At 36.9% G+C, this 24255-nt stretch overlaps 1 protein-coding gene across 1 annotated transcript in view; it reads left to right on the forward strand.

Moving 5' to 3' along the window:
- TBCA (tubulin folding cofactor A) overlaps positions 1–24255 on the forward strand; it is a 68492-nt gene that overhangs the window by 345 nt on the left and 43892 nt on the right. The gene's annotated exons all lie outside the window — the stretch shown is intronic.

Consider the following 24255-nt stretch of genomic DNA (forward strand, 5'->3'; position numbering starts at 1 on the left):
GGCCGGTCTCTCGGCGTCCGCTGTGGGGAGGTGGTGGGCCGCGGCCTGGGGAGGTGGGAGGGCGAGCCGGGCCCTGATGCCATGCTTCCTGTGTGCGTGCGCCGGCGTCTCCTTGCTGAACTTGACCCGGGGAGGCGGATAGCAGATGTGCTCTCAAGTGGACTTGAAGGCAGGCTCTGAAGTTTAGGAGGACGCCAAGGATCCTTGCTTCGTCAAAAAAGAGACCGTAGTGGAGCCGTGTGGCCTAACATGGCTGGCGTGACTGGCAGGCTTTGAGAACTGGGCCTGAACTTCTAGCACACTCAGCAAACTTAATGTGGCTTCACTTTCTCCAGTCAGACTCCCCGAAGAGGCTGTGAGATGCTGTTTAAATAACTTGTGAACCAGAAGTATCTGAGACAGGCCTTAATTTAGAGTTTATTTTGCCAAGGACGTGCCCATGACACAGCCTCAGGAGGTCCTGATGACATGTGCCCATGGCGGTTGGGGCACAGCTTGGTTTAATACATTTTAGGGAGACCTCAGATATTAGTCAAAGTGTAAGGTGTACCTTGGTTCCCTCCAGAAAGTCGGGACAACTGGAAGGGTGGGGGGCATCCAGGTCATAGATAAGAAACAAATGGTTGCGTTCTTTTGAATCTTTGATCAGCTTTTCACTTAATACACAGTTTACATGTGAGGGGTGGAAGAATAGTCACTTATGCCTTAGTCTGCTAAATGAATCTGCGATTTTACATACACAGTAGGGCAGAGGAAGCAGATACCCAGTTGTCTCAGGTGGGTAGGGGGTGACTTTGAGTTCTGTCCTTTGTCCCATATCTGTGAAGATAAGCTATCAATTTCCAATGCCAGGGTGAAATACAACAGAACTGTTTTGGAATGAAGATCTTGAGGCCCACAGGAATTTCCTTGTGGGCAAATCGTCAGGGAGGTATGTAGCTTTTTTTTTTTTTTTTTTTTTTTTTTTTTTTTTTTTTTTTTTTAATCTTTATGACTGTCTTATTCAGAAATAAAATGAGAGACAGGTTTGCTTGATGCAATTCCTAGCTTGACTTTTCTTTTTGGCTTAGTGATTTTTGGGGTCCTGAGATTTATTTTTCCTTTCACAAACTCATGGGTAGTGCAGTCCTGTAATTTGCTCAAATTCCTGTAAACTAAAAAAGTTTACCCGAGACAGGTCTCAATCAATTTAGAAGTTTATTTTACCAAAGTTAAGGATATGCCTGTGATAGCCTCAGGAGGTCCTGATGACATGCGCCCAAGGTGGTCAGGCTACAGCTTGGTTTTATACATTTTAGGAGACGGAAGACATCAATCAATACATGTACCATGTACTTTGGTTTGATCTGGAAAGGCAGGACAACCCAAAAGGGGCTGGGGGCAGTTCCAAGTTATAGGAGGTTTTCCAATTGGCAATTCGTTGAAAGAGATTATCTTAAGACCTGGAATCAATACAAGGGAATGTGTCTGCGTTAAAATAAAGGGGCTGTGGAGATTAGGCAGATGAAGCCTCCAGGTAGCAGGCTTCAGAGAGACTAGATTTCTGATGTTTCTTATCAGACTTAAAAAGGTCCCAGACTCCTAGTTAATTTTCTGCTGGATCAGGAAAAACACCTGGACAGGGAAGAGGATTCTGTACAGAATGTAGATTTTCCCCGTAAGAGACATCTTTGCAGGGCCAATTCAAAATATGTAAAAGATATATATTTTAGAGTAAAATGCTTTTATTTCTTTCAGATCCTGCTAGTTGTCCTGTGATGCCATATTAGAGTAAGGCTGGAATTTGGTGTCTTATTGCTACAAAAAGCCTTAAGATCTGTTTTAATGTTAATGCTGCTCAATTGTTCCTGAGTTCCAAAGGGAGGAAGGTATAATGAGACAAGTCTGACCCCCTCTTCCCGTCATGGCCTGAATTAGTTTTTCAGGATAACTTTAGAATGCCCTTGGTTGAGAGGAGGAGTCCATTCAGACGGTTGGGGAGCTTAGAATTTTATTTTTAGTTTACTTTCCTGAGTGCTGGTAGACACTTCAGTGATCATTAGAACTTTGTTGTTCAGACCCAAGAGGAGCAAACTTTTTGATGAGAAAAGATATTCCAAGAGAAAAGATAAACAGCCTTCTGAAGAAGCAAGTTATTCTGTTGTAGCAATGTCTACTCAAGAAACCAACTGGCTTCTTCCTGTTTGCCTACCTTTCCTTTGTTTATTGGTATTTCCACCAGAGGAAGGACAAGGCAAAAGAGAGGATGAATTCACTTTTTAAGATAATGCTTCTGAGTTTTAGCACAGCATCCCACTGTACTTCCCTGGAAGCTTTATTGCCAAGGCAATAAGGAGACCATGTGAGTAGGAGTTAAATGCACAGCCATTTCTGAAGTGAGACTGCTTGGGTTCAGATCTTAATTCTTCCCTTTATTGTATGTTGTGGAATATATTACATTGTGCTGTGCCTCTTTTACCTTACTTGTAAAATAGCGCAAGGACCCAACTCATGCAGTTGTTTGCAAGAACTGCCTGCTGTACTGTTTAATACAGTATGTGGCAAATAGCAAGTGACTAGTAAATGTTAGTAATACTGTTTGGATTCCCATTTTACATATGAGAAACTGAGGTTTAATGAAGTTAAAAAAAAAAATTTTGTCTAAAGTCACACTACTAGTTAGTGGTAATACAAGGAAAAGGACCAAGGTTTCTTTTTTTTTTTTTTTGAGACGGAGTCTTGCTGTGTCGCCCAGGCTGGAGTGCAGTGGCGGGATCTCGGCTCACTGCAAGCTCCGCCTCCCGGGTTCACGCCATTCTCCCGCCTCAGCCTTCGAGTATCTGGGACTACAGGCGCCCACCACCACCCCCGGCTAGTTTTTTGTATTTTTAGTAGAGACGGGGTTTCACCATGTTAGCCAGGATGGTCTTGATCTCCTGACCTCGTGATCCACCCGCCTCGGCCTCCCAAAGTGCTGGGATTACAGGCTTGAGCCACCACGCCCGGCCCCAAGGTTTCAAATCTACAGCTTTCTTCTGTAAGCTACAGTGCTCCCGTAAAGAGTATTTTTAAAATTTGTAGTAGGAAGGGAATTGACATGTATGTTTGGAAATATAAATAATCTACCCTATCCCTCAGCTCAGAGTTCTTTTGTTCACTTTTACCAGACTTACTTGGGTTATGTCATTTTAGTCAGTATATTTGGCAGAACTATCAGGGTGTGTTGCAGAGTGCTGTAGAATGAAAGTCATGAGAAATGACTTCTAATGGTAGTTTCCCATTCATTTACTTACATGACCTTGACATTTCTCATTCCAGTGATCTCTACTAGTTTACAAAATTACTTAGTTCAAGTAGTTATATGCTTACAATACATATTCTAGAGAAAATATTCATTGAGATTATTATAAACTAAGTTTTTGACTTTCAGACGTTCTCAATGCTTATGTAAACTGCTTAGAAATAAATTTATCATTTTATGAAACTTGGTCATAGTTTACTATTATCTCAAATTGCTTATAAATTAATGGAAATGTCTCCCATACATTTTAAAATGACTTCTCTGTTGACATTTTGGGGTATAGCTTCCCACTTATGTATTAAAATGCAATTAAAGAAAAACCCCGGCCGGGCGCGGTGGCTCAAGCCTGTAATCCCAGCACTTTGGGAGGCCGAGACGGGCGGATCACGAGGTCAGGAGATCGAGACCATCCTGGCTAACATGGTGAAACCCCATCTCTACTAAAAAAATACAAAAAACTAGCCGGGTGAGGTGGCGGGCGCCTGTAGTCCCAGCTACTCGGGAGGCTGAGGCAGGAGAATGGCTTGAATCCGGGAGGCGGAGCTTGCAGTGAGCTGAGATCCGGCCACTGCACTCCAGCCCGGGCGACAGAGCGAGACTCCGTCTCAAAAAAAAAAAAAAAAAAAAAAAAAGGAAAACCCCTAAACTTTCTGTTTTAGCTGCTTATTACTCCCATTTTGCCTTGGTGTATCACTGTCTGACTCCATAAATATTGTCCCCTACAGTCTTTTTTTATTTTTCACCTGAAAATTATTTTACAGTGACTCTGCATCTTCTGCCTTAGTATCCTATTTTTATTTTATTTTATTATTACTTATTTTTATTTGAGTTCTGAGATACATGTGCTGAACATGCAGTTTTGTTGCATAGGTATACATGTGCCATGGTGATTTGATGCACCTATCGACCCGTCATCTAGGTTTTAAACCCTGCATCCTATTTTTAAAAATCTATATTTTATGTCAGCAAAGAAAAAAATAGATGAAGCAGCAATGGCAACATATTAATAATCGTTGGAGTGAATGATCATGGGACTTCATTATATTCTTCTGTACATAAGTTTAACATTTTTCATGATCAAAAGGGTCTAAAAGATACGATTTTTGCTCCTGTCTCCAAAATTAGTTTCAAAGATATCTTAATTCATGATTCAGACATGTTCTTGGTTTTGTAAAAGGGATTCAGTTCATTTTTTTTTTTTTAATCAATGGTTTAGAAACCTATTCTCAACACTCTTTTAAATCTGTTCTTGACACTGTTTCTGGTTAGATGTTCATTTTCCATAGCCCCATTTATCTTCGGAAGTCGCAACCTTTATTTGGAAGAAGAGGTTAAAGTCATTATTCATGCCCCAGATCCTTCAATTTTCTCTCTAGAAATTGAGAGCAACTAGAAATTATATTCTAGGTATTTGTCCTAGAGTTCAGTTTGGGTAGGCTATACTAGAAAGGGTGGATTAATTTAGTTTCTAATTAGATCTGCTGGAACACTTCAGGTGACTCAGAAGTTCCTGATAGTTGGTCTGAGGAAGAAATGTGGATAGGCAGGTTGAATGTTAGGGGAATACGGAAACAGGCAATAAGTAGATGATGGTATTTGGCATCAAGGAGATCCAGCCATGCGTGGAAGATGGTCATTTCAGCATGTTGGCAAAATGGCAAAGGTGACCTAATGGATAACAGCCCACATTAGAAAGTAGAAACAAGTTTCAGGGCCAGTATTTTTAGGCCCTGGGGAAATTGGCAAGAAGTTTACAGTGAGTGTCCTGTTCCTAGAGAAACTTTGTTACCTTGTACAGTAAAAGGCAAAGCATCTGATTTCTGGGAAGTGAGTTTCAAGAGAGAGAGGTTGGATTACTGGGAATAAAGAAAGAGTCTAGATACTAGGAATGGCTTAGAAGGTGAGAGTTGGACAGAATGAGGCTGAATTGGTGCTAAGTGTCTGACTCTGAGGGCTCCTTAAATATCTTCCTCCCAGCAACAAGATTTTAATAGTTTTATTGTTATTTTTAGTTGACACACACATATTTACAGGGTACCCTGTGATATTTTGTCACATGTATACTTTTTTATTTTTCCTGAGGACTAATTCTTGCTGTGAAACTAGAGAAATGTATATAATAGAGGCTAGAATGGTTATTTTATTATTATTATTTTTATTTTTTCTGAGACAGAGAGGCTGGCTTGGAGTGGTGTGATCTCGGCTCACTGCAGCTTCTGCCTCCTGGGTTCATCCCTGCCTCAGCCTCCCAAGTAGCTGGGATTACAGGTGCTGGCCACCATGACCGGCTAATTTTTGTATTTTTTAGTAGAGACAGGGTTTCGCCATGTTGGCCAGGCTCATCTTGAACTCCTGACCTCAGGTGATCTGCCTGCTGTGGCCTCCCAAAGTGCTGGAATTATAGGTGTGAGCCACCATGCCTGGCCCTAGATGGGTTATTATACTAAGATTCTTTGAGCAGCAGCTTTTGTTCACATGTGACTCACTGGTAGTTGGTATTAGTTGGCAGGTTTGGGTGTGTCTGGCTCTTTTTTTTTTTTTTTTTTAAAGATTTGAATCTGTGTTATTATCAGATTGCTAGACCTATTGATATCTGTGACAGGATCACAACTAATCTGGCAGCCCTAGCAGAGAGTTACCAAATAATACTCAGTTTTTCCCCCCAGCACAGAACTGCTGAACACTGTTTTTTTGGGGGCGGGCGGGGAGCGGGGGGATATCTAGGTGGCATCAATTATCCCAGTTTGCCTGAGACTGAGGGGTTTCCCAGGATGTGGTTTCACTGCTAAAACTGGGAAAGTCCCAGGCAAACCGGAATGATTGACCCTTCTTCTGTAACTAGCTAACATAGCTCTGTTTTATGTGTTGTGTGATTTATTTTGAGGCTATTTGCAGGTAGTACAACTGTGAGTTGTATGTTGTACCTTAATTTAAAACTTAAGTGCATGGTGTAAATGTGAATCATTGACAGAGTAGCTTTTATTCTGTATTTAAATTATTAATGATTTAGAAAATAATTTTTACTAAAGTAGGAGAAAATATAGAATTGATATTTTCTAAATGTGGTATTTCAGCTAAGTGACTTATATCCACCAAAAGTTTCCAAGTGGGATTTGTGTTTACAAAAAAGTTTGTTTTTTATTAGACTTGTGGTAAATTCTAGAAATTATTCTACAAGTAAAAAACACTCATAATCATTTAACATAAAAGATTATTTAACTTTAAAGCCAACTTACTTTCAATAAAGCCTGTTAAACTAGGTCACTGGTGAGTGAATGAATTGATTAAAAATACTTTCTTAAATATATCTTTTTATAACCATTTTGGATTGGTAATGGCTTAAAATCCAATGTGAACAAAGAATGTTAGGGCATTGGAAATAGCACTGACATTGGCCCGTAGTTTTCCTCTGATTAAATGAAAGTGACACCGGTAGATTAGAATGAGACTAGGACAATTCACACTGCAATTGTGTTAGTTTAACTTTAACAATCTTTTAACACTCTTGTTTAAATGTAGCTGACATACCATAATTACAAATCTGCAAGCCTTGATTATAGAATTTTACATCATGAACCTGTGGGGAAATTGTATTGATTTTTTTTTTTTTTAATAAAGCAAGCATTGTTCCCAAACTATGGCATCTTCCCGAGTTTGTTTATATCTGCATCTCTCATATACAACTGTGTATGGTGTATATGCTATGTGTAGCAGACATGAAGACAACATAAAAGGTATGTAAAATCTCTACACTATTAGTTCAATATAATACTGATATAAAAAGTGAAGAATGCAAATAACACATATACTTAAGTAGACATAAAGTTTCCCCCCATTAGCTTTAGCTGTGTATATACTTCTTATATTTAAAGCAATGATGCATAGAAGTATGGTGGAGAGTATGTGGGAGAGGTTAAGAACATAGTCCTGTAAATTATTCCTGTAAGATTTGCTAGCTTTGTTTTCTTTTCTCCTCTTTTGCACTGTACCCCATTGTTAAGTTCAGCCAGATGGCTACCTTCCTCCTTTGAAATTTAGCTAGTTCCTTTAGGAATTTCTGTAATGTATTCAGTTCTCCAAAGTGGTAGTCAGAGGCCATGTCAAAATGTATTGCAGGTGGTCAGCTCTTTACCACATTCTGCCAATTACTTGGCAAGTAGTTACTCTTAGGAGCAATATAGCAGGCAACCAGACGTCTCTGCAAACTGGAAAGGGAGAAGGCTAAGGCCTCTCATCATCACAGTTTTCCCAACACAGGGTATTTTATTTTCCAGGTTGAATGTGGAGATGAAAGATCCTTTGCCCTGTATGTGTATGGGTGTTTTGTTTTTTCATTGTATTTTTTTGTTTGGTTGGAAATTTTGAAAATCTGTAATAAGCAAAGTTGGAAAATTGTATTAATAATGCCAGTCTAAGACTCTTAAGACAGTAAATGCTTAGATATGTGATGTATGTGATATCTATTCTAGTATTCTACTTCCAGTAATACATTTATAAAATAATATAATAATGTTCTATTGTGATGTTGTTGTGTCCAAATAGAACTGGTATTTTTCTGTTAGTAACTTGTCATAGGTCTAACTAATCCAAAGATCACCATTTAGCAGCCACATTCAGAACCTACATCTTACTGTCTTTGAATCATCTGGTATGGTGTTGGCACATAATACTCAGTAAAAGCCTTTGCAATGAACAGATGAAGAAATGAAATCTTCCTTTATAAGGATTTTGAACCTGATTGGATAAGCAGTAGAGAGCCACTGAATCAATTACTGTATTACAGCATAATAGTTACTATAGTTATTTATTCTTGCAGTGAGAGTTAAACAGATGGGCTCCCAGGCTCCACTTACTACACATTATTACGTATGTGACCCTGGGAAAGTTACTTAGCCTTTAAAAGCCCCAGTTTTCTTAGCTGGAACATGGGGTTAATGAAAGTACCTTTTTTTTTTTGTATTGTTAGGAGAATTAAATAAGGTAATCATGTAAAGCACTTAGCCCAAATGCCTGATATGTAGTAAATGTTCAATAAATGCTAACTGCTCTCATTATTATCATTAACACCTATCTTCGTTCATTTGTGCTGCTATAAAAAAATACCTGAGACTGGGTAATTTATAAATAATAGAAATTTATTGCTTATAGTTCCAGAGACTGGGAAATCCAAGATGAAGAGGCCAGTAAGTGTCTGGTGAGGGCCTGGTCTCTTGCTTCTAGGATGGTGTCCTGAACACTGTCTTCACATGGCAGAAGGCATTAAAGGGCCCAAGGCTGTGTGAAGCCTCTTTTATAAGGGCCTTCATCCCATTTACAAGGGAGGAGCCCTCAATTCCTAATCACTTTCTAAAGGCCCCATCTCTTAATACTGTAGCATTGGAAATAAAGTTTCAGTGTGAATTTTGGAGGGATACTAACATTCAAACCATAGCAGCAGCAGCATCTTTATTACTTTTCTGTAGATTATCAACAGTGTGGATGAGGACTTAAGGATGAATGGTTACTGATCCCCAGGAGAGACCCTGGAACTTGCTTTAGTTTAAATTGTGATAAAACCTTGTGTTTTAGTTGCTTGTTCCGTTCACTGATTGTCTGTAGAGGGAGAAAGGAAGAGTATGAACCTTGTGTTTTTGAGTAATTTCTAAGACTTTGTAATGATCATCTTTCTGTGATCATTGCTGAGGCAGTGATTCCCTACCCCCAAGGCCCAGCAAAAAAAAATCTTCAGTTTATATCAATTATTTGTACTTTTAATGCTTAAAAAACACTGTGTCTGTATCATTAGTACAATGTGACAAGGCCAGTTTTGCTTTTTTATTGGACTATCATTAAGTTTATTGTAGGGAAGAGTAGTCAAGTGAGTTTTGGAGAAACTCAATCTGTAAATGATTCACACAATGATTACAAGACATTCTTAGAGTTCTAGTGCTGGATTATAGTTATTTCCAAATCCTCCTTAATGTTTTTTAACTGAGTTCTCTGTTTGTTGTTGTTGAGATCCTTTCACTTCCACAAGTATGTTATGGAGCTCTGTGTGTGTGCGTGTGTATTCTAACCCAGGGTTTATTTGTCTATAAAGGACATTGGAGCAAGTAGGCATCAGCTTTTTCATTAAATGTTCCTCAGCTTCTGAATAATACTAATGTCATGATTTTAATAAATCATTTGTTGCCTGAAATACATTTGTACTCTATGAAATTTTTGAAGACCTACAAGTCTGCGGAAGTGTATTTGAACTTACATTACTAGTATAGTATTATAATTTTGATCTCCAAATCTGCAATGTTAAGTTCTGAAGACAGTGCACTATATCAAAGTATACAAAGATTTTCTTAAGGCCAGAAAGTTCTTCACATCTTTTCAAAGGGATAATGTCTGATAATATCATTGCTTTTCATAGAATTGTTTTTCAACAAATAGACACTTAATAGATATTTGTCAATTGAGTTAAGGACTGGAGGAAACCAGAAAAGGGTTTATGAGGGGGAACACATCAAGAGACTGGAAATAAAAGTTTGCTTTATAAATAAAAGTGAGAGACTTAGAAATGGAGAAAGAAAAGAGAAACAACCTCTCTTAAGTAATAACCACCCTCAAATAATTAGACATTTTTCAGGATAGTATTTTTATTTTATTGGAGATATAAAAGATACGAAAATATATCAAGGATTTGTTTAAAAGCAACAATTTTACATTTTTTAAACTAGGAAGAGACTAGTCTATTGTGGAAAATTTAAAAATTATTACAGTTCTATCAAAAAGTTTTTGTAGTTTATCTAGAACTAACTAGAATAGACTCTTTAATTCTAGTGTAATAGAGGGGTGTGTGTTTGTGTGTTCAACTGCCTGATAAGTTACATAGACTAATCCATTCCAGGTTATTATTATTATTATTTTGTAACTTAAGAAAAATAGTAGGAACATAGGTGTGTTGAAATCTCATGGGGATTAGGTGGTATTTCAGGGAAGCAAAATAGCAAAGGTTTTGTCCCAGTCCTTAAGGAATTTGTACATTGTTAAGTTATGCAGTATACATGTAAATGAGGATTTATTCCTGGAACTTCAAGTATGAGTGCACTAATGTATTTTTTCATTCTCATTTTAATGGGTATTTAGTTTAGTTTTCTTTTTTTTTCTTTTTTATTTTTTTGGCCCTAGTTTTTCCCTTGTACAAATGGTGCTACAATGTACATTGTTATGTATGACTCTTAGAAGACATATGTAATGTTGAGTGAGCATAAGGCAGAAGTTCTCAAAGAATGGATTTCAGGTGTGTGGAAGTGTATCCCTTCTCAGCTATAAGGATGGCCAGGTGTGACCAAGAACAGCCATGAGATACATGGGGGAAGAGTCATTTAGACAGAAGAAAGAGAAAATTCAAAGACTTGAAAAAGGGAAAGATTGGCCTGTTTGAGGAGCCGCAACCAAGCGAAGGAGGGGAAAAGGGGTAGGAGATTCAGAAAAGTAGGAGGGAGAGGGTACAGGTCTTAGAAGGACTTCATGTAAGGACTTGGGCTTCAGATGTCATCATCTCTATGAGAGTTTCCTGGCTATGTCCAAAGTTAGTGCTCCCTTTTCTGTGTTCCCAGAGAACTTTGTAGTTTTCACTATGATAGTACTAAAAATACATTAAGCTATTTGTTCTATTTACTAGGCTGGTAGCTTCCAAAGTATGGCCTAGGAACCCCCTGGGGTCCCTAACACCCATTCAGGGGTTCTGCAAAATAGAAATTGTTTTTATAGTAACTAAGACATTATTTGCCTTTTTCACTTTCATTTGCTCACAATTGTACAGTGGAGTTTTTCAGGGACTATGTGATGTTTGATACTGCAACAGATTGAATGTAGAAGCAGATATGAGAATCCACCTGCTTTTTCAGACATAAAGATTTGCAAATATGTAAATAGTGCCCTTTTTCTGTTTTTTTTTTTATTGTTTTGTTTTGGAAAATAAGATTTTTTTCACAAAATAGGTTATTTTTGGTAACACTGTAGTACATTAATTTTGTTATTTTGAGTAAGTTAACATTTAAAATTTTCTAACTTTAAAAACAAATATGTTAAAAATTTGTTTTAATTTCTAATACAGTAAATATTAATAGAGATAATTCACATAAACAAAGCTCCTTGGGTAGAGTTCAGATTCAGATCACATCAGGCAAGATGTTTTCTTGTTTGGAATGGAGGATTTAAATTGGGATGGCTAGCAATGACTTTTGAGTTTTGTGGAAAAAGGAGACAGAGTTTTGAGTTGTTTTTGGATAATTCTAACAGAAGATAAGAAAGCACTGTAATACTCTTATTATTGGTGAATAAAGTGTTTCACATATGTATTTTATTATCGGCTGGGATTTAACCCTTCAAGTGCTAAAAGTATTTTTAAAGATAACCTTAGGAAAAAATTTCCCCAAATATATACTTGCTTCATCGAATTACATTGCAATTTTCTATAAATTAGTTGTTTTTTTTTTTTCTGAATACTGCTGTAAACATTTTAAAGATAGGTAAACAGAGTTAAAAATAAAGATGGGAGATTTAAGTGTGCTTTAAGGAATGAGTCCAAGTTATTTACCCCAACAGTGTTTTCTTTCTTTGGATACTGGTTGTATAGAATTGAATTAATCTTAATCCTTGGTTTATGCCACATACTCATTATTGGTCCATGCATGGGCCTCATTTGTTTGCTGTATGCCTGTATTTATTACTTTCAAGTAGTGTGTTAATAACATGAGCCCATCACCTAACACAAGAAGTAAAACAGTGATAACATCTAATTTTGTTCTGTTCCCCCGCCTGATGTAACTACTGTTTTTAATCTCGTGTTTATTATTACCTTACTTTTTAAAATATAATTTTTTTGTGTGTTACTAAAATGTGCTATTTACTTTTAGTTATTTTTTACTTTGTAAGAAGGGCGTTTTCTGGGACTTACCATTTTTCACCTATGTTGGTAGGATTTAGCCCTAAATTTTTGCTCTTAGGTGAAGTACATTTTTTTATTGTTGTGTAATATTCCATTGTTTGATAATACCACAATTTATCCATTCCTCTTATTGATTAGTGTTTGGAATGTTTCACTTATTAACTGTGTTTCTATGTACGTTCTTGTTCATGGCTCTGTTAATTATGTCTGAGGGTTTTTCTTGGGTATATACCCAGGAATGAAATCGTTTGGTCATAAGTATGAATATTCTACTTGTAAGATGCATGTCTTAGTTCAAGCTGCCCTAACAACCTACCATAGACTGGGTGACTTATAAATGACAGAATTTATTTCTCAAAGTTCTGGAGGCTGGAAGTCTGAGACTTAGGGTGCTAGCATGGTCATATCCTGGTGAGGGCTGTCTTTGGGTTAAGGATTACTGTCTTCTCATTGTATCCTCGAGTGGTGGAAAGAGATCTGGAGAGCTCTCTGAGGTCTCTTTTAGAAGGGCACTAATCTCATTCATGAGGGCTCCACCCTCTTGATTTCATTACCTCCCAAAGACCCCATCTCCTAATAGCATTACATTAAACGTTAAGATATATGAATTGAGGCATGGGGGTTGGGAGGAAGGGATGGGCACACAAACATGTAGTCCCTTGCAGTGCCAAACTTCCAAAGGGATTGTACCCTTTTGTGTTCCCAACTGCATTATGTGAGAGTTCCTTTCATTGATCCACATCCTCTCCAAGGCTTGATAGACTTCTTAATTTTACTCCATTATACTATCTTTGTTTAGGTTTGCATTTTGGAAAAAAATTGTTTTGCTTATCTTCTTAAACAAGCATCTCCAAGATAAAAAGCGAAAGAAAAAGAGAGAGTGTGAGGCTCCAGACCCACACCCACTCACTTAATCATCTTCTTCTGCCTTGTTTAGAATGATGCACGTATATACCTTAGACAACCCAGAGTTTTTCCCTGGTGGAGAGGGGAGTCTTTCAACCCTACCTGTTTCTAGGACTGTGCACTTAGTGAAGGTTGTCTGGAGAGTGAGGGGAGGCCTATAGATAGTGGTTTGTATACTGTGTCCTGAAAACCCTCTTGGTGCTCTGTTTTTCAGGAGCTGAAACCAAAGAATGCCAATAATAATACTTTTTAAGTGGTTCTTTTCATTATTGTTAATTAGACTTATGGTACTTTGAGTTCTTAAGTTTGGCATAGCATTTCTAAAGAAAGATTGAATTATTGGTAATGTTGTTCAATTTTTAACCTAATACCATGTGGTTTATAATTGTGAATGCCATAGATTTAAAAATCTGGCAGATGATACCCCTAATCTTCTCTGCTTGTCCCCAGTACTACTGCCACAATTAAAAAGTACTATTTTCTTAAAAAAGAAAATAAATAGACCTTACAATTAATATTTTCATTTTCTACATATTAATCTTTTTAAAGTATGCTAGCTTTTTTAGTATTACATTAATTAGAAGTGGTCTCAGGAGACAACTTTGTCTTTTATTTTAGTTTATAAATAGAATAATTCTAATACATTTCTTTTAAATGGGCAATATGGTATATAGTATTTGGCGATGACTGTCTTCATTGCAAACATCTAGTGAACACTCTGGCTACTTCCACAGTCATTTTTATTTTCTTGATAACTACCTGTATTTTCATTTCAGTATCTGCTGTCCTTCCCCACATGCACATAGCCTGTGTTCTTTGAAGGAAAGTGCATCACCTACAGCAGCTTTGGGGGCCTATCAGACTTACTAAAGGCATTCAATTTTCCTGCCCACAGAAACTGATTCTGCTTGGTCATGTGATTTGGGATAATCTAAACAGGGTACATTTCAGAACTCTTGCTTAGAATTCTGGGACAGAAGTATTAACCTTTCCCATGTAACTCTGATTGCGGCTGTGGTCTTCTTTTAGCACTAGGGCATCTGGCCTTGGGAGGTAGCTTGTATTATAAATAGCAGAGTGAAGAGACAAAAAGAAAGTTATTGATGGAAACATCTTGTTGGACGACTGGATCAGCCAACCTTCAAGCAAGTCCTCCCTGCATTTTAGTTATACTAGCCAAAGGGGGAAAAAAGTGATTAAATTCCCTGAATTGAAAATGTGTTACTTGTAGTAGAGTATTAATTGAAATAATTACTCAAATTCCTAATTTATGAATACCTATGTATAATGTAAAGAGTGATTTTTCCTTACTAAACTGGCTAGGGATTTACTTCCTTCCCTCCTATCTCTTCTTTGGTAAATTCTGCTGTTGCTTTAGGTTCAGCTTCTGCCTTTCAGTTTCCCTCCATTTCAGTGTCCTATTGAGGTCTGATCCTCTGTATTAGAAGTAGGAAAGATAATCAAATTGCTGTCTTTTCTTCAGCCTTCCCCCTCTTCTCTCAACTCTTGTCCAGTTCAGTGCTGTTCTCTGATTAAGGAGGATAAAAGAGAGAAGGAAAAAAAAACAGGGCAGATAAACCTGTCTTGCCTTGGAATCCCAACCATTTATTCTCAAACTCGGACATTGCTTCTGTTCTAGTTCCTCATCTTAGCTCCTAGGAGATAGAAGAGTCACCACTTCAATGGCAAGGACTGTAATGAATTAGAAGGCCTTCTTGGCATCTAAGTTGGAATTCTGAATTTTTACTTATTATGCATACTTATATTGTATAAGTATACATACTTATGTAAAGTATACCTAGTATTCTGTGAATCATGTTTCATGCCCATTGAAACACATTAAATAGGCTTTTGTGGGATGCTTCTGAAGTTTAGCACCAAGTGTAACATTTTTCCTATGGAAAATGCCTACTGAGATGCCTAAACACCTCACATTAATAGGCATCTTTGCAGTATAACCAAGTCTTTAATTGGAAAATGCTTGGATTATATTGTGTAATAACTTGATTTTATGCTTACTTTAAATTTTTTGTCTCTTGCTTCGATGTGGAAACCAAAATAAAATTCAAACGCCACCCACAACCATCTGAATGGACTCCCTCCTCAGCCAGGGCACTCTAAAATTTAACCTGAAACATTGGATTGGGTCAGACCTTGACGGGAATTAGAGGTCGGACATACCTCATTATATCCCTCCAGCATTAACATCAACATAGACCTTAAATCTGATAAGGAACAATTACAATCTATTTTCTCTGAAGTCTGCTACCTAGAGGCTTCATCTGCATGATAAAACCTTGATCTCCACAACCCTTATCTTAACCCAGATGTTCCTTCCTACGATAATAACTCTTTCAACCAATTACCAGTCAGAGTATGTTTAAATCTACCTATGACCTGGAAGCACCCCCACTCTTTGATTTGTCCTGCCCTTCCAGATCAAACCAGTGCAAATCTTACATGTATTGACTGATATATTATTGTTACAGTAGGTAGCTATAGCCAGGCATTAGCTGGACAGGAAAGGGCTTCCTCCCTACCCACCCACCAGGAGTGTCTGGTGACCATCAGGTGATGGTTCCCCAGTTATCACACTGCCTCTCTAAAAATGACAATTGTCAGTTGGTGCCAGGGAGAAGCAATTTCCTGATGGCCCCTAGTTGTCACACTGAAGTGATAATTGATCACAGGCAAGTAAAACTCCAGAAAAGGGCTTGTACAGCAAAAAAAAAAAAAAAAAAAAAAAAAAATTAGGTCTCAACCAAATTTTGGGACATCAGGGATTCTCTGAAGGGGGCGGTTCCTAGGTTAGCCAATTGTCCTATTGATTTGAGCCATAAAGATAGCCCAAGCTGGTACCAAGCACGGATAGATTTGTCAAAGATCAGGGCCACCTCCACTCAGAATCCCTCTGTGGTTACCAAATGTGAACCCAAAATATCTGAGACAAGTCTCAGTCAATTTGGAAAGTTTATTTTGCCAAGGATAAGGATGTGCCTGTGACACAGCCTCAGGGGGTCCTGATGACATGTGCCCAAGGTGGCTGGGGTACAGTTTGCTTTTATATATTTTGGAGAGATATAATGTCAGGGGTAGAAGGTATCTGAGTCTCATGGCACCAAATATGTTAGGGGTGGCAAATCTGTACGGGTCTGCAGCAACCTCAGTTCTTGCCTCCTCAGAAGAAAGAATTCGACTGAAGGGCATAAGGTAGAGAAAGAAAATGAGGCAAGTTTCAGATGCAAATGGTAGTATACTTTCTAGACACTTTTGTACATTGCATTTTTTGCACTTAACATTATAACATGTAGAGACTGCGAAGTATTCGGAATGGACATACCACATTTAAAAAAAACTAGTCTTCTGTTGATGGACCTTTATATTGTTTCCAAGGTTTTGCTGTTTTGGAAAATGCTACAATGAATTTCCTTGTTTGTTGTTTTACATATTGGCAGATTTATCTGTAGAATAAATTCCTGTAAGTGCAATTGCCAGCTTAAAGTGTACTATGTGTATTTTACATATTGGGAGATATGGGCAAGTTGGCCTTAAAGAGCTCTATTTACTATTTATAGTTCTACTAATGATTTAATACAGTATTTTGTTAACATGGCCTTTTGGTCTGGAAAGAATTAGACTGTAAGTACAGTTGAAATATCAGAGAAATTAAGACAAAGTTAGGTATGTCATAAATACATGAAATATGTGTAGATACTAGTCCATTTTATCATTTGCTACCATAAAATATGTACACATGTATTACAAAAAGTTAAAATTTATCAAAACATACACATAACATGCATAGTGGTTGAGAAATGTAAACAAATGTAAAGATGCAGTATTAAATTATTAAACATAAAATAATTGTAGTCCATACTGTACTACTGTAATAATTTTGTAGCCACCTCTTGTTGCTGTTGTGGCTCACTCCGGGTGACACTGATGGCCTCCTTGTGAACAGTTCATCTCTTCAGTAAATTGTGTTTTAACAGTAAAAAGTGATCTCTCTTGGTTCTCATGTATTTTTCATCATGTTTAGTGCAATAATGTAAACCTTGAATGTAAATCTTGAATAATACCATGGGACCCACTAGCGATGCTGGGAGTACTCCAAAGAAGCAGAGAAAAGTCATGATATTACAAGAAAAAGTTGAATTGCTTGGTATGTACCTGTAGATTGAGGTCTGTGACTGCAGTTGCCACCATTTCAGGCAGAGGGTTCGTCTTGTAAACAGGCAATGTAAACTTAAGCTGTTGGTAAACACAGTACAATATTGTAAATGTATTTTCTCTTCCTTATGATTGTCTTAATATTTTTTCTCCAGCTTTATTGTAAGAATACAGCATGTAATACATATAACGTACAAATATGTGTTAATTGACTGTTATTGGTAAGGCTTCTGGTTCACAGTAGGTTGTCAGTAAAGTTTTTGAGGAGTCAAAAGTTTTATGCAGATTTTCAACCATGACGAGGGTCAGCATTTCTAATCCCTTTCCATTGTTCAAGGGTCAACTGTATAAGAAGTGGAAATGCCCAAGTGTGTTCAGCTGTTTTAGTAAAGTACTTTCTACATCGTTGCAAATTTTAAGATAAGAACAAATTAGGCCTGCAGAGATGCTTCCCTATTTAAATTAATTTCACTTTGAATATAGTTCTAAAAGGAGAAAATCTTAAAAAAAAAAAGAAAAAAAAAAAACCTAAATCGTAGAGCTGATGGAGTACCCCTTAGAGATTCTTAGATATTCTCATTTTCTGTCTCTGAGTCTTTCACTCCCCCGTATTCCCCTCCCGCCCCCTATATTTCTCTCTCTACAAACACACAGAAATAGAAAGAGAAGTAGGTGGTAATTCGTTTGCTCAGGATTACCCAGCTAATTACTGGTAGAGCCAGAACTGTAACAGGAAACATTCCATATTACTACATTACAGTTAATTCACAGATGTGGATTCCTCATAATGGCTTTTTTGTTGAAATTTTTTTAAGTCTTAGATTTTATTTAGCGTTTAGTCCTGATTTTTTTCAGTTTTATCATTTGAATTTCAGTTTTTAAATAATTTTGTGATAGCTGAAGAATAACCATTTGTTATGCTAGAAACTAAGTTAGCTTGGTAAGCAGTTCTGCATTAGTGATCTCAAGAGGCTTTGCATATGAGTTGCTTTCGTTTCTGAGAAGATCATCTTGATTTTTCCCCTTTGGAGAAATTTTGGAGACTATGTTGAATATTTTTGAAAATTATAAAATGAAAACAAATTAATCATACAGATATGCTGAACAAGTTTCCTTCTGAATGTAGTCTTAAAAGGAGAAAACATTTTTCAATACAAATCCAAAATTCAAAAATCTAAAATCTAAACAAAAATACAAATCTAAACTTCATGTTTCAAACATTATTGCCAAAGTATCTAACCGAATAGAATAAGAAGCAGCAGAAAAATCTTTAAAAGACCAATAGCACCTTGCTAGCACATTGCTAATAAGAACTAATAGGTACTTAAACTGATGAAAGTGATTCAGACAACAACATATTAACCCCCTGCTGTGCCCTGTTTTAAGCTGTTAATAGACATTACTCTTTTAAAGAAAGACTAACACTTCTATATTTGTTTTCTAAGCTTTTGGTACATTAGTGAACTGTTATAGACACTTGCCATATCTGATTCTTATAGCACAGTACATTTTCCAGAATACTTTTTAGGAATGCTAACTGCTCTAAAAGTTTAGATTTCATGTGGTCTTTTAAAAAAAGAGTTCTTAATGTAATAAATATTTTATATTACATTTTGATTCTTGTAATTAAAATTTTTTGTAGAAGTTATATGAAATGAATAAATGCTATTATTTTTCACTGACAAAGACAGTGTTTTATGTAGAGAAGGTAGTAGTTCTTAGATTTGATTTTTTTCAATCACATAGTAAGACCAGAATTTTCCCAGGTTTTTTAGTACTATCATCTATGAAATTATAAGTATTGGTTGTTTTCCTGAAATAAATTTAATTTTTAGAGATTTGTCTGGTAAGTGTATGTATGTATGAGGAAGGAGGATTTTTAAAGTGTAATTTTCTTAAAAATGTAAGTAAACTTTTAATGCTGACTCCCTCCATGTTAGAGTACTAGCTTAAATTTTTGTTTAGGTGCATTACTTTTATAGCACTTTAGAGAAGTGCTGTAAAAGACTTTGGTCTTTTAGTTTTTGCTGTTTTATGTTTTCATAGTAATTTCAAATATAAAGCTATTAGAAATTTGGCTTGGTTTTTAAAACAATTTTATCTTGAGGAAACTGCATGATATAAGTAAATGTTGAAGAAAATGTTGGTTGGATTGATTAATATTATGATGTATATGATTTGGATAAATTAAGACTTTACCAAAAATTTGGGGCTTTGGTAATTCTTTAAAAATAAGCACAGTACTTAATCTGTGGTCCAGATGGTACATTTGTAAATGGTTACTATGGTAGTAGTAACTAAAAGTCCCTGACTTTCTTCACAAGGGAAAAATCTTTTCCAATAAACAAAGTTGAACAATTTTGGTGAGTGAACATGTGAAATGATAACTAGTACATTCCCTGTCAGCTGCTAATGTTACTGCCAATCTAGACTATGATAAATTTTCCCAAGCCTGAGATTTTCTTCACTGGATTTATTTCAACAGGTATTTATCGAATATCTACTATGTATAAAGCATTATATTAAATATTGACCACTGTTCACCAGAAATTTGTTACTCAGTTTTTGCCAAAATTGGCCCCCATACCATCACCAGTTCTTAGCTGAAAGAGCATTCATAAGTGCTGTTTAACACGTAATACGTGATACACCCTAGCTTAGCATTCCTTAATATCAGATATTCAGGTTTATACTCATTGTGAAAATTCAGACTAGTTTCTTCCTTATATTATGATAAAGTTGTGAAATTAGTGATACTTATAATACATTGTTACTAAGAAAAACTAAAGTTGTGACTAATTTTAGTGGCCAAGACAGTACTTTGAATTACAAATAAGTATTACAGCATTTCTTTGAATTGCAAATAATATATTTACAAAGTACTGCCTTGAAACTAATGAGTGATGAGAAAAATGCTGAAATAAGAAAGGCAATTCTTTTATAATTATAAAAGTAAGGTAATATTACTTTTATACTTGATTTGTTGAATACTAATGTTTTCTGCTTCTAAAATCTCCCTTCTCTACCTCGTGCCCCCAGCCTTTTCTTTCTTTTGCTTGTTTTGGCAACTTAAAAAGGCATGGGAACAGCAACATTAGTTGAAATTTATTGAACTTTCACTGTGTGCCATATGTACATTAGCTAGGCGCTTCATGTATATGTCATTTAACCTTCACAATACTTAATGTGAAGTAGTTGCAATGACCCACATTTTACAGATGAAGAAATTGAGTTTAAGTGAGGTACCCAAAGATACACAGCTGGGAAGTGGTAGAGCCAGGATGAGAGCACCAATTGAGTGACACCAGCCTACTGGCTATACCTTCTTATACTTTGACAAATTTATATGAGAGGAAACTCATATAAATGTGGATGTGGAAAGGTGAGTAAGAGGCTGGTCATGGTAGCTCACGCCTATAATCCCAGCATTTTGGGAGGCCGAAGTGGGCGGATCACTTAAGAGCAGGAGTTCAAGACTAGCCTGGCCAACATGGTGAAACACCGTCTCTACTAAAAAAAATTAGCCGGATGTAGTGGTGGACACCTGTAATCCCAGCTCCTTGGGGGGCTGAGGCAGGAGAATCACTTGAACCCGGGAGGTGAAGGTTGCAGTGAGCTGAGATTGAGCCACTGCCCTCCAGCCTGGTGACAGAGCGACTCTGTCTCAAAAAACAAACAAACAAAAAAAAGGTGAATAAGACATCCCGTTTTCTGGAAACTGAGAGAAAGAAGTCCTGTAGTTAAGGACAGAATGCTTTATGAGGTCAGAGGAGGTTATGACAAACTTCCTCTATGGCAGTTTTTCAAACTTGGCACTTTTGATATTTTGGGCTAATACTTTGTTGGGGGCAGGGAAGGCTGTCCTTTCCATTGGGGTATTTAGCAGCATCCCTGATGTCTACCCACTAGATGGTAGTAGAACCCTCACTACACACAGTTGTGACAAGCAAGATTGTCTCTAGAAACTGTCAAAACTACCCCTGTTGAGAACTACTATTCTAGGATTAGGGAAGGGCTTATCACAGGTGACATGTGAGTGGGATCTTGAGATTGAATAGAGGTCATGTTTTAGATAGAACCATAGGTATGAGGGCATGGAGGGTGTGAATCAGTATGTTACATTTGGGAGGCAATAACATGTATGTGATGGCTGGAGTGTTTAGGGTCTGTGGAGTGGGGAAGTTAGTAAGACATAAAGCTGATAAATTGGGACTCAGTTGTGTATGTCATACTATTAATAAGTATAGATTTTTTTTTCTATAGGTATTAGGGCACCATCAGAGGTTTGCAAGTGAGTAACAATCTGGATGGTCCACACCGTATTTAATTGCCTCTTTGGATCTTCCACTAGAGTGTAAGTTCCTTAAAGGCAGAGACCACATCTGTCTTATTTACCATTATATGCCTAGTGCCTATGATGGTACCTGGCACAACTTTGTGAAGTAGGAAGGACAAAAATAGGGAATTTATAGATGTGAAAACTTCGAGAAGAGGTTGTGGTGGTCATGAGAATGAAATTTGAAGACCTCCGTATAAAGGGAACATAATTAACTAAGGGCCCCAGCTACTAGATTGTGAAATCCGTTATTACATTTGTCCCAAGGCCCCTGCACCCCATGAGCTGCTGCCAGCCAGAGACTGGGTGCAGCAGGGATACTGAGGCCTTCTCCTGGGAGACATGGGATTTCCCTGACGGCAGACTTTAACTGTAGGATTCCCAGTGCTCTTGCTGAACCTTCCTTCAACTGCAGGGAAGTCTAGGTTGCTTCTGCCTAACCTTTCCCCACTCCTATCTGCACCCAGGGTCAGAATTGCATTGTAGTTTGATGACTAGCCTTCTCTAGCTTCCTCTTCATTTTCTGTTCTCATGGATATTTGCCCAGATAAAATCCTTGCCAAGTTTAGTCTCATCTTAATGTCCGTTTCTCCAGGGATTGACTAACATACAGATTAAGTGACTTTCAAAGGGCACACATTTATTAAGTAGCAAAATATGTCCTACAATCTAGAATTTAGGTATCTTAGTCCATACTTCTAACCACTATATGCTATCCATTAGTAAGGCAGTAATTTATGACACTGGCATTTATTTCTCCTAACCGGTATTTTGAGTCTAATGGTTTGATAAAATGCCTTAGCTTTTGTAGTTGATTATCAAATCTTTAAGAATTTCTGATTCCAGATTTTAGTCATATTAAGAATTTTCTGGCTCTTGCTCGGCATATTGTAGAAGATGGCGTGGGACTGGGTCAGACACAATAGATAATTTCTATCTTGTTGAGGGATATGTTCAGAGATCTTTTCTAATCCCCAGACTTGGAAACAATGATTTTCTTAGATCCCTTTACTTACTATTATTACTAACAGTAGCAATTGACCTCCATTTTTGGTTTTTTTTTCTCAAAGAAACAATATAGGTTTTTGTTTGTGTTTTAATTCATTAACTAGAGTAATACCAAACATAAGGACAAAACAAAGAACAGAAAAGCTACATTGAGATCAAGTGTTGGATAGTTATCAGACTCATTCACCATATTGATGACTTGTTCTTGAATACCATCTTCACAGCTCATATAGCCTTTGGAATTGTATTTCAGCAAAATTAAAATTATATTACCTGAACATTTTGGTATATTTACTGAAAGTTAAGTCTTCAAATGTCATTACTCTTTCAGGCCATTGACATACAGGAAAATGTCGAGGGCCTTCTACAAATGTAATTAGTTTTTTCTTTTCTCTACAATAAAAAATGTTGACTTTACCTAATTTTAATTAGAGATCTTAGAACTATGAAACAGCATTCAGTTAGTAGAAAAAATATTTAAAATTTTCTATTTTTTTATTTTATGGCCAGTAAATGTTGGGAGAAGAAGGGGAGGGATGAGGAAGAGACAAAATTAATGAGGGAGTCGGGTGCAAAAAGAAGGACTACTTGTTACAGGTTGAATATTCCTTATCTGAAAATCTGAAACGTCCCCAAATCTGAAACCTTTCTGAGTGGCCACGTGGCACTCAAAGGGAATACTCATGGGAGGAATTAGGATGTTTGGATTAGGGATGCTTAACTGCTAAGTATTATATAATGCCAAAATTCCGAAATCCAAAATCAGAAACACTTCTGGTCCCAAGCACTGTGGATAAAGGATACTCAACCTTTATTTGCTTTAGCCTGTGGGCCTCAGGTAACATTTCACTGATTTTTCCCATTAAAGGGTTGAGTTCCTTAAGAGTGATAAAACATGTCTTATTTTCTGTGCAGTCTCCAGAATGAAGAATCATGCTTTGAACTTAGTAGTTATTCATGAAGCATTTGACTCCTAAATAGATGACTGGCTGTTCAATCAGTGATCACAGTTTTTCAAATATTCTTCTCCTCAAATATTAGAGAGAGTACTCTGATTGGGATATTTAGAGTAGCTCAGGGTAGTTCTTTCTCCCTGAACTATATCAGCAGCCCAAGTGAAATTGAGCCAAGGGCCAACTCTGGACTCAAGCCAATTTTCCTACTCTTTATCGTTGACTTGGTAAATATATCAATTTTTGAATATAAAATCTCCCTTCAGGTTTTCATTAAATATGCAGTTTTCCCTGACTAGAATACTCCTAACTATCTGCTCTGAATAATACTTACTAGTCCTTAACTTTTAGGTCTCTTTTTAATCATTACTTTAAAAAATTTTTTTAATTTTTTTCTTTTTTTGTTTCTTCTTTCTTGAAGTCTTCCATGGTTAATGGTAGGATCAGGTGCTCTTTGTATGTGCCCCATGCACCGTGAAACCTACAGACTTACTTGCACCACACCCTTACTATCCTTATTACCTCCTCTTGGAATCAAAGATCTGAACCTTTTATTGAAAGCCAACATTCTGTGATCTCAATCCTATCCTTTTGCCCTGTGTGTTTGCCTCTTCTTAATTCTGTGTCTCTAACCTCTACCAGTTTCTTTTCAATAGCATTCAGGCACGGTGAAGTCACT

The sequence above is a fragment of the Rhinopithecus roxellana genome, chromosome 3 (genome assembly GCF_007565055.1).
Source record: "Rhinopithecus roxellana isolate Shanxi Qingling chromosome 3, ASM756505v1, whole genome shotgun sequence".
Taxonomy (NCBI): Eukaryota; Metazoa; Chordata; class Mammalia; order Primates; family Cercopithecidae; genus Rhinopithecus; species Rhinopithecus roxellana.